This window comes from Triturus cristatus, chromosome 10 (assembly GCF_964204655.1).
Source record: "Triturus cristatus chromosome 10, aTriCri1.1, whole genome shotgun sequence".
Lineage (NCBI taxonomy): Eukaryota > Metazoa > Chordata > Amphibia > Caudata > Salamandridae > Triturus > Triturus cristatus.
Window position 1 is genome coordinate 883,915,926 of NC_140593.1, and position 12,317 is coordinate 883,928,242.

Genomic DNA, 12,317 nt, shown 5'->3' on the forward strand with positions numbered 1-12,317 from the left:
CCCAAATTGGCAGTTAAAAGGATACGTCTGCAATTACCCGCTATTGAGCAAGGATCCCTTTTGAGCTTTAGGTCCCTCCTTATAATACCTTATTATGTACTACTCTCTTTTTCCAGAGCTGGGGTTTTGTTTCTTGCTTTGATAGTTGTTTCTTCCTAATATAAGCAACACAGGAATCCAACTGCTATAGTGCAAGAATAGAGGGTAGAGGGGGAAGAGGATCAATGTGACTGGAAAAGCTTCACTGACCTGGAGCTGTGCAACTTTAGATCCAAGTGTTTTACAGCCTGCATCCTCACCTACATCCAATCTGGTGGAGTGGATGAGTTTAAATGTTACGTTTTATGTAGCTTTTAACAATGGTTTGTAGTCAGTTACTAGACATGCCTACATTTTAATGTATACATTTTTTGGAAAAGTGGATGGCTGGTGATTTGTAAGCTTTCTATTTTATCAAGCGAGGAAGCTGAATCTGGTTTTTAAAAGAACTTTGTCTGAGTACCTTTGACCATTGGCAAAGTGTTTGTTAGGGTCCTTCCAGTTGGGCTTACTGCTGTCCTTTTTGATGGTGTCTCCCTACTTGTGGGCTGTTATTTCTCATCTGGTGGTATATCTGGTACTTGTTGGATGAGTTCTTTTATATAACCTTGCCAACTGGCATGCAAATCGGTTATCCTTGTATGGCCCTTGCATCGCTACATAGTTTGCAGTAGTCCCTTGATGATCAGGTGGTAAATTGCAACAGTTCATTCTGAATCTGGCCTGAAAGGTTTAATAAGGAATGCTCTTAATTGTGTTTTGCTTTGAGCGCTGAATACATTTCTTAGGGTAAAGGGAGCACAAGTAAACTCTTTAGCTGCAAAATATTTTAGGATGCTAAGCTATTCAGAGTCTTGTTTACCTCTTTAGGCCCAGAATGAAGTGGCAGGTATACGAGTAGGAAATCGATACAATACTGCCCACCCAAACTTCCAGCGGTCTGGAAGCCCTGAGAGACACCTTTGCCACACCAGAACAGCTGATGCCAAAGCTTCGCCTGCAGGTTTCCTCACCCACAATCCAAAGGCAGTGCCCTATGGATCAACTGGTCTGGGATATTTGCTTATGCTTTTCCTCCTCTTCCACTCATTCTTTACGTGGTTCAGCTCACTCCAACATCCCTCACACTAGGCGTATTAGCCCCAACATGGGATCGATATGCATGGTTCACAATTCTACTACAACAATCAGTTCTGCTTGATGAGAAGCTGCCTCTCTGGCCACATCTACTAACTCTGGACCAGAGGAGGGTCAAACACCCCAAATAACTAAATCTAGCGATGTGGCTCCTGAAGTCTTAGAATACAGGTATCTCAATCTTTCTCAAGAATGTGTGACCATTCTAAAACAGGCGCTCTCGCCTTTCACACAGATGTCACTCCGCTAAATGGAAGAGATTTGTTCATTATTGTTTAGCAGAACAAATCACTCTCCCATATGTTGCAAGACTCTATTTGCTCCTTTTACAACAGGTAGGCCTTTCCTACACCTCTTTTAGGTTACACATAGCAGCACCTGCTGCTTACTTGTAAAACAGACAGCAGATGTATTTTAGATTCCGGTTATTAAAGCTTGAAATTTTAATATAGTTTTCACCAGGCTTATGGGTCCTCCTTTTGAACCACTACATTCATGTGAAAAACAGTTCCTCATATGGAAGGTAGCATTCTTAGTTGCTATAACGTTTCTCAGACTGATAAGTGAACTTCAGGCGCTCACTCTAGAAGAATCTTTCTTCCACATCTGCCCAGATAAATTGGTACTAAGAACAAACCTCAAATTTCTCCCTATGGTAGTTTCAACTTTTCATATAACCCAGACCATTGAGCCCCCAGTGTTCTTTCCAAAACCAGACGCGGTGGTATTTTCCATGGACCTGATTGCTAATAAGAATTTAAAGGTAATTCATTCAAATAGATCTATTAGAAATGCATTGATCATGAAGTTGATCTGCAGTAATGACTAATCCCACTATTGTCCCCAATATCGTTAATAGAATGAATCTATCCGTATAAGGGAACCTTTTTGCAAATAAACTTTAAAGCACCTGGAACATTGTTCTGGGTTCTTACCCTGCATCATCAAATTTATTGCTTTTGGCAAGTAGAGGGAATATTGAGTTCTGACATTAAATAGTGTGCAAGATAGAATTTAGATTTTTGATCACCTGAGCTGTAGTCGTGTCACAAAATGACTATTACGGAGATAAAGGTGATACTGTAGCATATTTGAAACAGGACAATTGTAATATCTTCCTAATATCACCATCCATTAGAATGGTGAGCTTTTCTTAAAGAGTCTTTTTAATTGGAAATGTAATAAGTTCTTGTTCTCTCTCCTGGATTTAGATTACATGTCGTATTCAGAGGCTCTGATGTCTGTACTGTCCTTCACCACGGCAGAGACCTCCACAAAGTTTCCGGGATCAAGAAGTGTCTACTGAGCGTTAGTCGTAGCCAGGTAATTGGTGATTTCTCCTTAAATACCCTATTCCTGCTTGAGCAGTAGTTGCAGGCCTACCAGCTTGGCTGGGCTCATCCATAGCCCAGTGCATTCCTGCAGAGTTTGCAAGATTAACATTGAGATCGTTTGAGGTATCCTTCTGCCCTTTCAGTGGGAGACTATAGAATTCTCTGACATGTTTACAGGTAGCTGAAGGATTTATATTCTGTACATCTAAATTGTTTGCTACTTTAAGAATAGAATGTTTATTTCTCATGCATACAAAGAAGAATGGATTGAACTGGCTTATTTCTCTAGGAATGCTTCAACCGTAATTCATACCAAACACCCCCTTTTTAATGAATTATTGTTCTCTATCCTGTGTTAAATACTTGCCCTGTGGCTCAGATGCCTGCTTTTTGTCAAGTGCCTCGTGTATTTTTTTTCCTTCAGCAGACTCCTGCATGAAGTTACCTGGATGAAGCAGTCTCTACTTAGCGTTTGAGCCAGGTAATTGTTGCTTTTGTCTGTATATCCCATTTCTTTGTGTGCTGTACGTGCAGGCATTCCAGCCTGACTGACCTCACTTGTAGCATGTACATTCCTGCAGAGCTTGTAAGATGAAGATTGAGATGGTTTGAAGCCCCCGGCTGCCCTTTCAGAGGAATACTATAGATTTCTAAGACATGTTTGCAGATAGCTTTGGAATCTATATTTTGCATAACTAAATTGCCTTTTCATTTAAGACTAGAATGTGTATGTGAGAGAGTATGTGTTCGAGGCATATGAGCTGCAGATTACACACTGTGCATAGATCGCAATCTGGTGTTGGGCCCGGATGTTGCAGTAGTTTTTCTCTTGGAAAGTCTTTGGAAGTCACAAGGTATGTGACTCCTCCTTTGGATCATATTGCGCATGGGCTTCGGCTCCATCCTCAGATTGTTTTTTTCCGCCATCGGGCTCTGATGTGTTCTTCGCGCTCCAGTTCGGAACCGTTCCAGTTTTCCTGTTCGGCACGCGATCCTCCCCCCTTCGACGGTATTGTCTCGATCGCGTTCTCCACACTCGACACGACTCAACAATCTAGGTCTTCGATTCTAGTCGTCGACGAAGACCTTCGGGCCTACCTGGGCTCCGGTCCTGGCTGATGGAAAGGACGCCATTTTAAAGTGTCCTCGATGTGGGTCGAAGTTTCCCCACACCGATCTCATGAGGTGTGCAACCTCTGCCTCTCTCCAGAACACGAGGCAAGGGACTGTCCAGCTTGCGCCTCCTTCCGATCGAAGAAGATTATCCGGGACCGACTAGCAAGGAGAACAATGGCTCACTCGTCAACTTCAATCCCCGACGACCTCTTCGAAGAAGGAGTCTATGTCCCGGAACAACAGCACACCAAACAGGGCCTCGTCCGCGCCTCCGAAGCAAACGACTCCGACGTCGAGGACATCACTCCGGCACAGAGGGGCGCTAGTACAGATGTCCCCGACCCCAAACCACCCCCCTCCATGCCATTGAAAAAGGCGTCAGTCACGCCTTCGGGCTTGGTATGCACCAAAAGACTGCTTCCCATATCTCGCTTCCGGGCCCGGTTAAGAAGCCCATCAAGCCTTCAGGCAGCTCGGGCTAGAGCCAGCCTATCCTCGGTGCCGAAAATCTCATCGGCACCGAAAAAGAAAACGTCCCTCTCCTCGTCCGCGCCCAGCTTGACACCGAAGTACTCTGCGTCGAAGACTGGCATCGGCACCGATAACCTCTTCGAAGCCGAAAAGCCTCGACTCCCAAACCTCGAAGCCGAAACCCACCTTGGAACCGAGGAAGTCAAGACACTTCTAAACCACACGGTTCCAAACCAAGAACCAGTGCCGAATCGATGCCTAAGAAACCCACGGCTCCGACACCATCGGCACCAAAGGATCCGCCCCTTACAGAGGAACTGTTTTGACCCGATCCCTACCAAAAAACCCTCGTTAAGGATCCAAAGACTGGGCATTTGACGCTTAGTACCAAATAAAGATCACTGGACAAGCCTGCACCAGCTCCGCCACCAAAAAGGAGAGACTTTGCCACCTCCCCTTTGAGAATTCCTTCACCTCCTCCTCCACCCCATCATTCTCCCACACCATCTCCAGATGAAGATGATGATGACATTATCTATGACACAGGGGCAGGGGCGGACAACCAACCGGGGACCCTACTCCTACAGGCTCCACAGACCCATGGGACGACAACATCCCAGGCGTCCCTAACTTCCCCCAGGACGATCGTTACCCTTACAGAACCTTCCCCCCCCCCTCCCCTCCAAGAGTGCACAATGGACACTAACCATCTACTCCATAGGGCGGCCCACTACCACGGGGTTGATCTCCACACAGACCCCGTAGAGGAGGATTTCCTCTTAGATACATTTGACACTGCACGGAGGTCCACCTCAATTCTGCCCATGCTTAAGGGGGTTATTAAGCACGCACCAGAGGTCTTTAAAGACCCGGTTAGGGCCAGGGTCATTAACCCTCGCATTGAGAAGAAATAGAAGGCCGCCCCAACAGATCCACCCTACATTAAAGGCCCCGCACCACAAGACTCCCTGGTAGTCTCCAATGCCAGGAAACGTGCCAATTCCCAAGCATCAGGTGAGGCTCCACCGCCAGATAAGGAGTCTAAACTCGTGGACGCCTCTGGCAAGCGGACAGCGTCCCAAGCTGCCAACATATGGCGCATTGCTAACACCCAAGCGCTACTAGCCAGATATGACGGGGCACATTATGATGAGCTGGAGTCAATAATGGAACACCTCCCTGACAAATATAAACATGGGGCCAACGAACTAATTCAGGAGGGTAAAACTATCACTAATACCTCCATCCGTTGTGCCCTCGTTGCAGCTGACACCGCCTCCAGGGCAATAAATACTAGCGTCCTTCTGCGTAGGCATGCCTGGCTACGCATTTCAGGGTTCAAACCTGAGGTTCAGAGTTCCATCCTCAACCACCCCTTTGATGAGAAACATCTGTTTGGCCCTAATGTCGATGTAGCCCTCGAAAAAATGAAAAAGGACACAGACACGGCAAAATCTATGGGAGCCTTGCAGTCGCAAGCTCCCAGGCGCTCCTTTCGCCGTTCTCCTTTAGAAGCAACACCAGAGGCTACTCCGACAGCGCCTCCACTTCTTATAAGGCCCCTACCCAATCCACCTTCACTAGGGGTTACCAAAGAGGCAGTTACAGGGGTAACAACAACAAAGGCAGAGGCAAAACTCTAACCTCCCGCTCTGCCTCCACCCCCATCCAGTGACTTCCCTCCACTCCTCCCAGACTATTCCACTCCAGTCGGGGGCAGACTCCACAATTTCCTTCCTTGCTGGGCTACCATCACCTCAGACAGATGGGTGCAACAGATAATTCAATCAATCTACTGTCTAGAACTAACATCTACCCCCCAACCATTCCACCCAAACAGCGCCCAATGTCACAGGAACATGTCTCTTTTAAAGCAGGAGGTGATCTCCCTCCTACAAAAAAATGCAATTGAACCAGTTCCTACCCACCAACAAAACAAGAATTTGCAATGCAATAGGTCTCGCAATTACGCAAGTTTAAGCTATTGGCATTGTAAATGACACCGCCTTTTATTTAGGTTTTAAAAACAAAAATAAAAGGCATTGTTATTTACAATGTTAATAGCTCAAACTCGAGGAAATGGGAGACCTATTGCATTGCAAATGCTTGTTTTTTCTTTTGTTGGCTTTGTCTACTTCTGTTGTGCGTCATCGAGTAACTCCAGTTGTAAATGAGTAACTGGGCGAGATACAAGTTAGCAGAAAAGCAATATATTAAAGCAAGTGGAGATTTATAACATTAATCAGAAAACAAAACTACAAGTCCCACAATGCTTAGCGCTGTTAATTTACATATCAGACTTTCTTGTGGATAAATCCATCTGCCTCGCCCGTCACTTGCCCCTCCAGAAGTCACAGCACCTTGAAAGCAATGTTAAATAATTTGAGACCACCTTTCCATTCATTTTCAAAGGAATAATGCCTCCCGGTCCGTTTCCGAGCAGACGCCGCAGCCCAGCTGCTTCCCATTAGAGGCACACACTGGAGCAGTGTGGGCTGCGGCATCGTGGCGCGCGACGCGGACCGTGTGGAGGCCGTGAAGGAAGGACGTCTGGGGCGCCTCTCGCGACTGTCGGGGCGTTAGTGGAGGTGAGGGCGGCCCGCGGGGTGCGCAGAACCGGCTGAATGGACTGGGGGGGGGGGCACTTCGGGGGACGTGCGTTCCGGGGACCGCTGGTATTGACAGTGCAAGGGGTAACCGACGAGCAGGACGAGGTAGGGAAGCGGCAAACGAGGGGTGGGTGATATGAATAGCAGAAAAAATGAACATGAAGTAGATGGAAAAGTGGCCGTAGGCTGTGAGGTTTTTTGCAAGGGGGTGGGGGAATGACAACGGCGTAGTTTGAAGCAAATTCTAAAGTAGATTCTGCAACAAACAAAATGGGCATTAACAAGCTTTGGCAACGCGGCGGCCGTGAAAGTGATCGCGATTACGATCGTGTGCTACGGAGGAAAGACGCATGGCGCTGCGCGCGTGCACGTTCACGTGCCCTGAAGCTTTAGACCACGTCAGCACTTTGAAAAGCCTGTATACAAAATGTCTCGGCCAGATCAGCGCAAGCGCTGGATCAAGCGAGACCTAAAAAGGGAGTTTACTCCCTATATTTTTTCATACCAAAAAAGGACGGCTCTCTAAGACCTATTCTGGACCTCAGATTCCTAAACCAATACATACACTCAAACCACTTTCACATGGTCACACTCCAGCAGGTGCTTCCTCTGCTCTCCCAGGACGACTTCCTGACCACCATAGACCTCAAGGACGCCTATTTCCACATTCCCACCGCTCACAGGAAGTTTCTCAGATTCGTAGTGGACGGTCACCACTACCAATTCAAAGTACTCCCCTTCGGAGTCACCACAGCGCCACGAGTGTTTACCAAGTGCCTAGCGGTAGTGGCAGCACACCTGAAAAGACAACACATCCACGTCTTCCCATACCTAGACGACTGGCTCATAAAAGCCAGCTCATACGACCAGTGTGTACAACACACTCGCGCCACTATCCAACTACTTCAGGACCTGGGCTTCACAGTAAACTACGCCAAGTCCCATCTGCATCCGTCCAACCGACGTACAACAATACCTCGCTGCTACCATAGACACCAAGAGTGTTACCCTACCCCAGTCGTGCCAGGATAGCAAGCATACAGGCTCTTCGCGCCAAATTTCAACCACAACACTCTCTTCCAGCCCGAGTGTTTATGCAACTTATAGGGATGATGACCTCTTGCATATTCTTAGTACCTCATGCAAGATTCCAGATGCGTCCTCTCCGAGTGCTTAGCACACCAATGGAACCAGGCTCAGGGTCAATTATCAGATCTGGTGTTGGTAGACGGTCGTGCCCATCGCTCTCTGCAGTGGTGGACCACCAAAAACCTTTCCAAAGGGTGACTGTTCCTAGAGCCGGTTCCTCAAATAGTTCTAACTGCGGACGCATCGCTCTCCAGCTGGGGAGCTCACCTACTACATCACACCATGCAGGGCAGGTAGACACCTCAACAAAAGTTACTCCACATCAAACATCTGGAGTTACTGGCCATATTTCTAGCCCTAAAAGCCTTTCAAACACACGTCTCAGGCAAGGCTGTCTTAGTCCGCACAGACAACATGACAGCAATGTACTAAATCCAAAATCAGGGCGGCACACACTGTGTAGCTCTCTCAGCTAGCACAGACCATATGGAGGTGGGCCATACTTCAAAACATTTTTCTCCTAGCCCAACATGTCCCAGGAGTCCAAAACACCATTGCAGATCTGTTGAGCCATCAAACGCAACAAATCCACAAGTGGGATCTTCATCCACAAGTTCTTCACCCATTCTTTCAAATGTGGGGGAAAACACAGATAGACCTCTTCGCCACCCTCAAACGCCAAATGCCCAAGCTTCGCCGCCAGATATCCACACCCATTGTCCAAAGGCAATGCGATATGGATGAACTGGTCAAGCAGATTTGCGTATGCTTTTCCGCCTCTCCCACTCATTCCATTAGTGGTGCGCAAACTACAGCAACATTCCATAACTCTCATCCTAGTTGCTCCGACTTGGGCCAGACAACCGTTGTACACCACATTGCTGGAACTCTCCTTAGTTCCGCACCAAAAGTTACACCTCTCTCCACGCCTCTTAACCCAGAACCATGGAGAGATCAGACACCCGGACCCAGCTCAGCTCAACTGTGCGATCTGGCTCCTGAAATCCTAGAATTTGGTTACCATAATCTTCCCCCTGACTAAATGAACGTCATTAAAGAAGCTAGACGACCTACCACTAGTGCTTGCTACGCAGCCAAATGGAAACGTTTCGTGATTTGTCACAACAATAATGTCAATCCCTTAGATGTGTCTATCCAACACATCATGGGCTACTTACTACACCTACAAAGATGCAACCTAGCCTACACGTCTATTAGACTACACCTTGCTGCCATAGCAGCGTATCTACAAAATAGACAGCATCTATCACTCTTCAGAGTACCTGCCATAAAAGCCTTCATGGAAGGCCTTAAGAGAATAATTACCCCCAGAGTGCCACCCTCGCCTGTGTGGAACCTAAACATCGTTCTCACCAGACTAATGGGGCCTCCATTTGAACCTCTACATAATTGTGAGCTTCAATTTTTAACATGGAAAACAGCTTTCCTTGTAGCCATTACTTCCCTCAGAAGGGTCAGTGAGATACAAGCACTCCTCATTCAAGAACCTTTTCTGAAAATGCATCATAATATGGTTGTTCTCCGCACTAACCCAAAATTCCTTCCTAAAATCATTTCTCCCTTTCACCTCAATCAATCTGTGGAACTGCCCGTATTCTTCTCGCAGCCACAAACCATTGCAGAAAGAGCTCTACACACCCGAGACCAGAGCTTTCCAAACTTCATGTTATTGACACACCTTTTCGACAATCTTCACCTTGCGACACGGTAACGCGAGCGCAGCGGGCAAACAAAGCACTTCCAAAGGGGGAGTTCCAGGGGGGGTGGGGGGGGGGTCTCACCCTGAGAACATTTTGAAATAATAGTGGGCAAATGGTGCATTTTCAAGCAAATTTGAGAGAGCAGGAAGGTTAGTAAAGCAATTGTGAATCTGTTCTAACAAAGACAGTGACTGGCAAAACTGGGTGTAAGGTTGTGCCAACACCCCCTTCATACAGCCACACAAAGAACACCATGTATCAACACAAAGAACGCTCATACTTCACACACCACCATACATCCACACATACCTCATCTCAACAAAACTCCTTTAAACTCCTTAACACTAAAGTTGAATGGGTGTTAAGGCTGACCAATATATTAACAGTGTCTTTGCCATAAAAATTAACAAGGCGTAACATTAATGAGGAAATGTGCTACCTTTACCTCATGGGCCCAACCCCACCATACTAATTGATCCTTAACTGTCATGCCTGGCACCCAGTCTTCTCAGCATCAGAGTAATATAACATTTGACACAGTGTAAAACATTAACTACTTTATATGCCAACACCTCCAACATCTCTTAAATGTCCTCGCAGTCAGCCATATATGTTGACAAGCCCACCATTAAAAGATAACACATTCCCCATAAAACGACCATCCACACATCATCATATAGGACTGCCCAACCACCATTACACATCGGCATAGTCACCGGTATATGCCTACACACTACTTATCGGACAAACACATGGCTAATTTCATATACCCACCAACATACATCCCTACCCCAGCATCAAATGCCCACATATGCACCATTATACACCAAAACACTTGCCATCCTGCATCAGACACCTGAAATGGTACATGTTCATAACCACCATCTGACATCCACCATCATATCACAACACATTGGCCCTCATGCACTGACAAACAAAGCATTTACTAGTATGCAGGTTTACTCCGAGAACTCAGTCACACCATCATTCAACCTTTTACAGTACACAATTTTAAATATATGGACCAATTAAAAAAGAAAGTAGTAAATGAGCATCTGTAAAAGTAGGTTGGTGTATGGGTGCTGAGTTACATTTCATCTCCTGTTGAGAAAGGCCTGTCGTGTACCCCAATCAAATTGGAAGATAGTTAATTTCCCTTCCCATCCTGGAAGGAGTTACCTCATTTCTTGGCTGACGTAAGTCTCTGATCATTTCCAGGGTGAGAGAGTTTTTAATTGGAGTTTGAGAATGCCCAAAAATGTACGAGCTTTGGGAGTTTAAAAGGCTAACCATGGCTTGAGTTTTAGGCTGGAAATGCATGTTTATGGTACGTTTGTGATTCAGTCAAACGCATCTTCTTTCAAGTTTTTCTAGTAGTAACTGGAATGGGAGTGAAGGGTTGGCTTTGTACAGGCGGATTAGGACACAAGGACAAAGTGAAGGTAGGACCGTAACTCATTGCTCAACACTGCAACCACATACTTGTATATTTCTACTGGCCCTAACCTTTGTACTTTTTTTTTATTAACAATCGATTCATGAAAGTTTAAAACACAGCCTCAAAATTATTATCGTTACAACAAACAAATGATGGACGGAATGCTGACAATGCAGACATTCTCCCCCAGTCAAGAGATCTGGGTTAAATCCATCGTTCTTTTGCCCACTACACCACCCCAGTTTAGACATGGCCATATGCAAATCAGTCTTGACCCTGTGCCTCATGGGAACAGTCCAGCCCGAACTGCCAAGCCATGTCTTCCCTGGACCAGAATCAAGCATCCTAGGACTGGTTTCTGGCTATCAGCCGTCATCAGCCAGGATAGCTTGACTCCAGTGGCGTAGTGAGCACGGGTCCCACGTCTGGGAATACCCATCCCACTTAGGGCGAAAAGCGTTACAACAAACAAATGATGGACGGAATGCTGACAATGCAGACATTCTCCCCCAGTCAAGAGATCTGGGTTAAATCCATCGTTCTGGGGTGGTGTAGTGGGCAAAAGAACGATGGATTCAACCCAGATCTCTTGACTGGGGGAGAATGTCTGCATTGTCAGCATTCCGTCCATCATTTGTTTGTTGTAATCAAAATTATTATCTGCACCTTGAAAACAGCATCATAAACAATAGCTCTCATAACGCAAAGCTGTATTTTTTTAAAATTCTAATCTACACCTTTAACTTAAACCTTGTTCTCTTCTTTTTGATGTAGGCAACCAAAGGGCATACATAGTGCAGTATTTCACGTACGATTTTCAATAAACTTTTCCCTATTTAAAAAGCACATTTTCAAGATAACTATCTTTAAGAAACGTGACATAAAATGTATAATAACGTGTTACATGGTTCAGTGTTGCCATCTGGTGTGTCACGGACTGAATAAAATACACCGCATTTTATACTCTGTTCGTCTTCATATATATGCATATAAAATAAAAATGCTGGAGTGTGATGAATACCCACGTACGCTTAACTACGGGCATTTTTAAAGGATGCCAGTTGGCATTAGCTCGAAGTTCCACCAGAGTTGCTTCAAGCTTTTGGCACCACACACTCTGCAGTCTGAAGTTGGTGAAACTACCTTCCCACTGCTAGCATGTCATTTAAACACTTCTGAACAGACTTTACCTCCGGACAGTGCTCCTCGTCTCCGGGCTGCCTCACCTATTAAAAGTACCGAGCGCCTGGGAGGCAGAGGCGGCTCCGTGGACTGACAGCGCATTCAATGTTCAACGCGTGCGGCAAAGGGAACGAGGCCGCGCGCACATGTTCCCCTCCTGCCTTCGCATAGTGCGTCACGG

General features: G+C 46.2%; 1 long non-coding RNA gene and 1 other non-coding gene across 22 annotated transcripts in view; both read left to right on the forward strand.

Moving 5' to 3' along the window:
* Positions 1–12,317, forward strand: part of LOC146796168 (uncharacterized) — a 94,712-nt gene that overhangs the window by 27,290 nt on the left and 55,105 nt on the right. For 16 of the 21 annotated variants that reach the window (XR_014969560.1, XR_014969561.1, XR_014969559.1 and 13 more), the window contains 2 exons: positions 2,388–2,499; positions 2,935–2,991. This is a non-coding gene — a long non-coding RNA (uncharacterized LOC146796168). The remainder of the gene's footprint in view (positions 1–2,387; positions 2,500–2,934; positions 2,992–12,317) is intronic. The other 5 variants (XR_014969553.1, XR_014969556.1, XR_014969558.1 and 2 more) reach the window with 2 other exon arrangements.
* Positions 2,548–2,681, forward strand: LOC146796172 (small nucleolar RNA SNORA9). Its single transcript, XR_014970296.1, has one exon. It is a non-coding gene; the product is annotated as a small nucleolar RNA SNORA9 (small nucleolar RNA).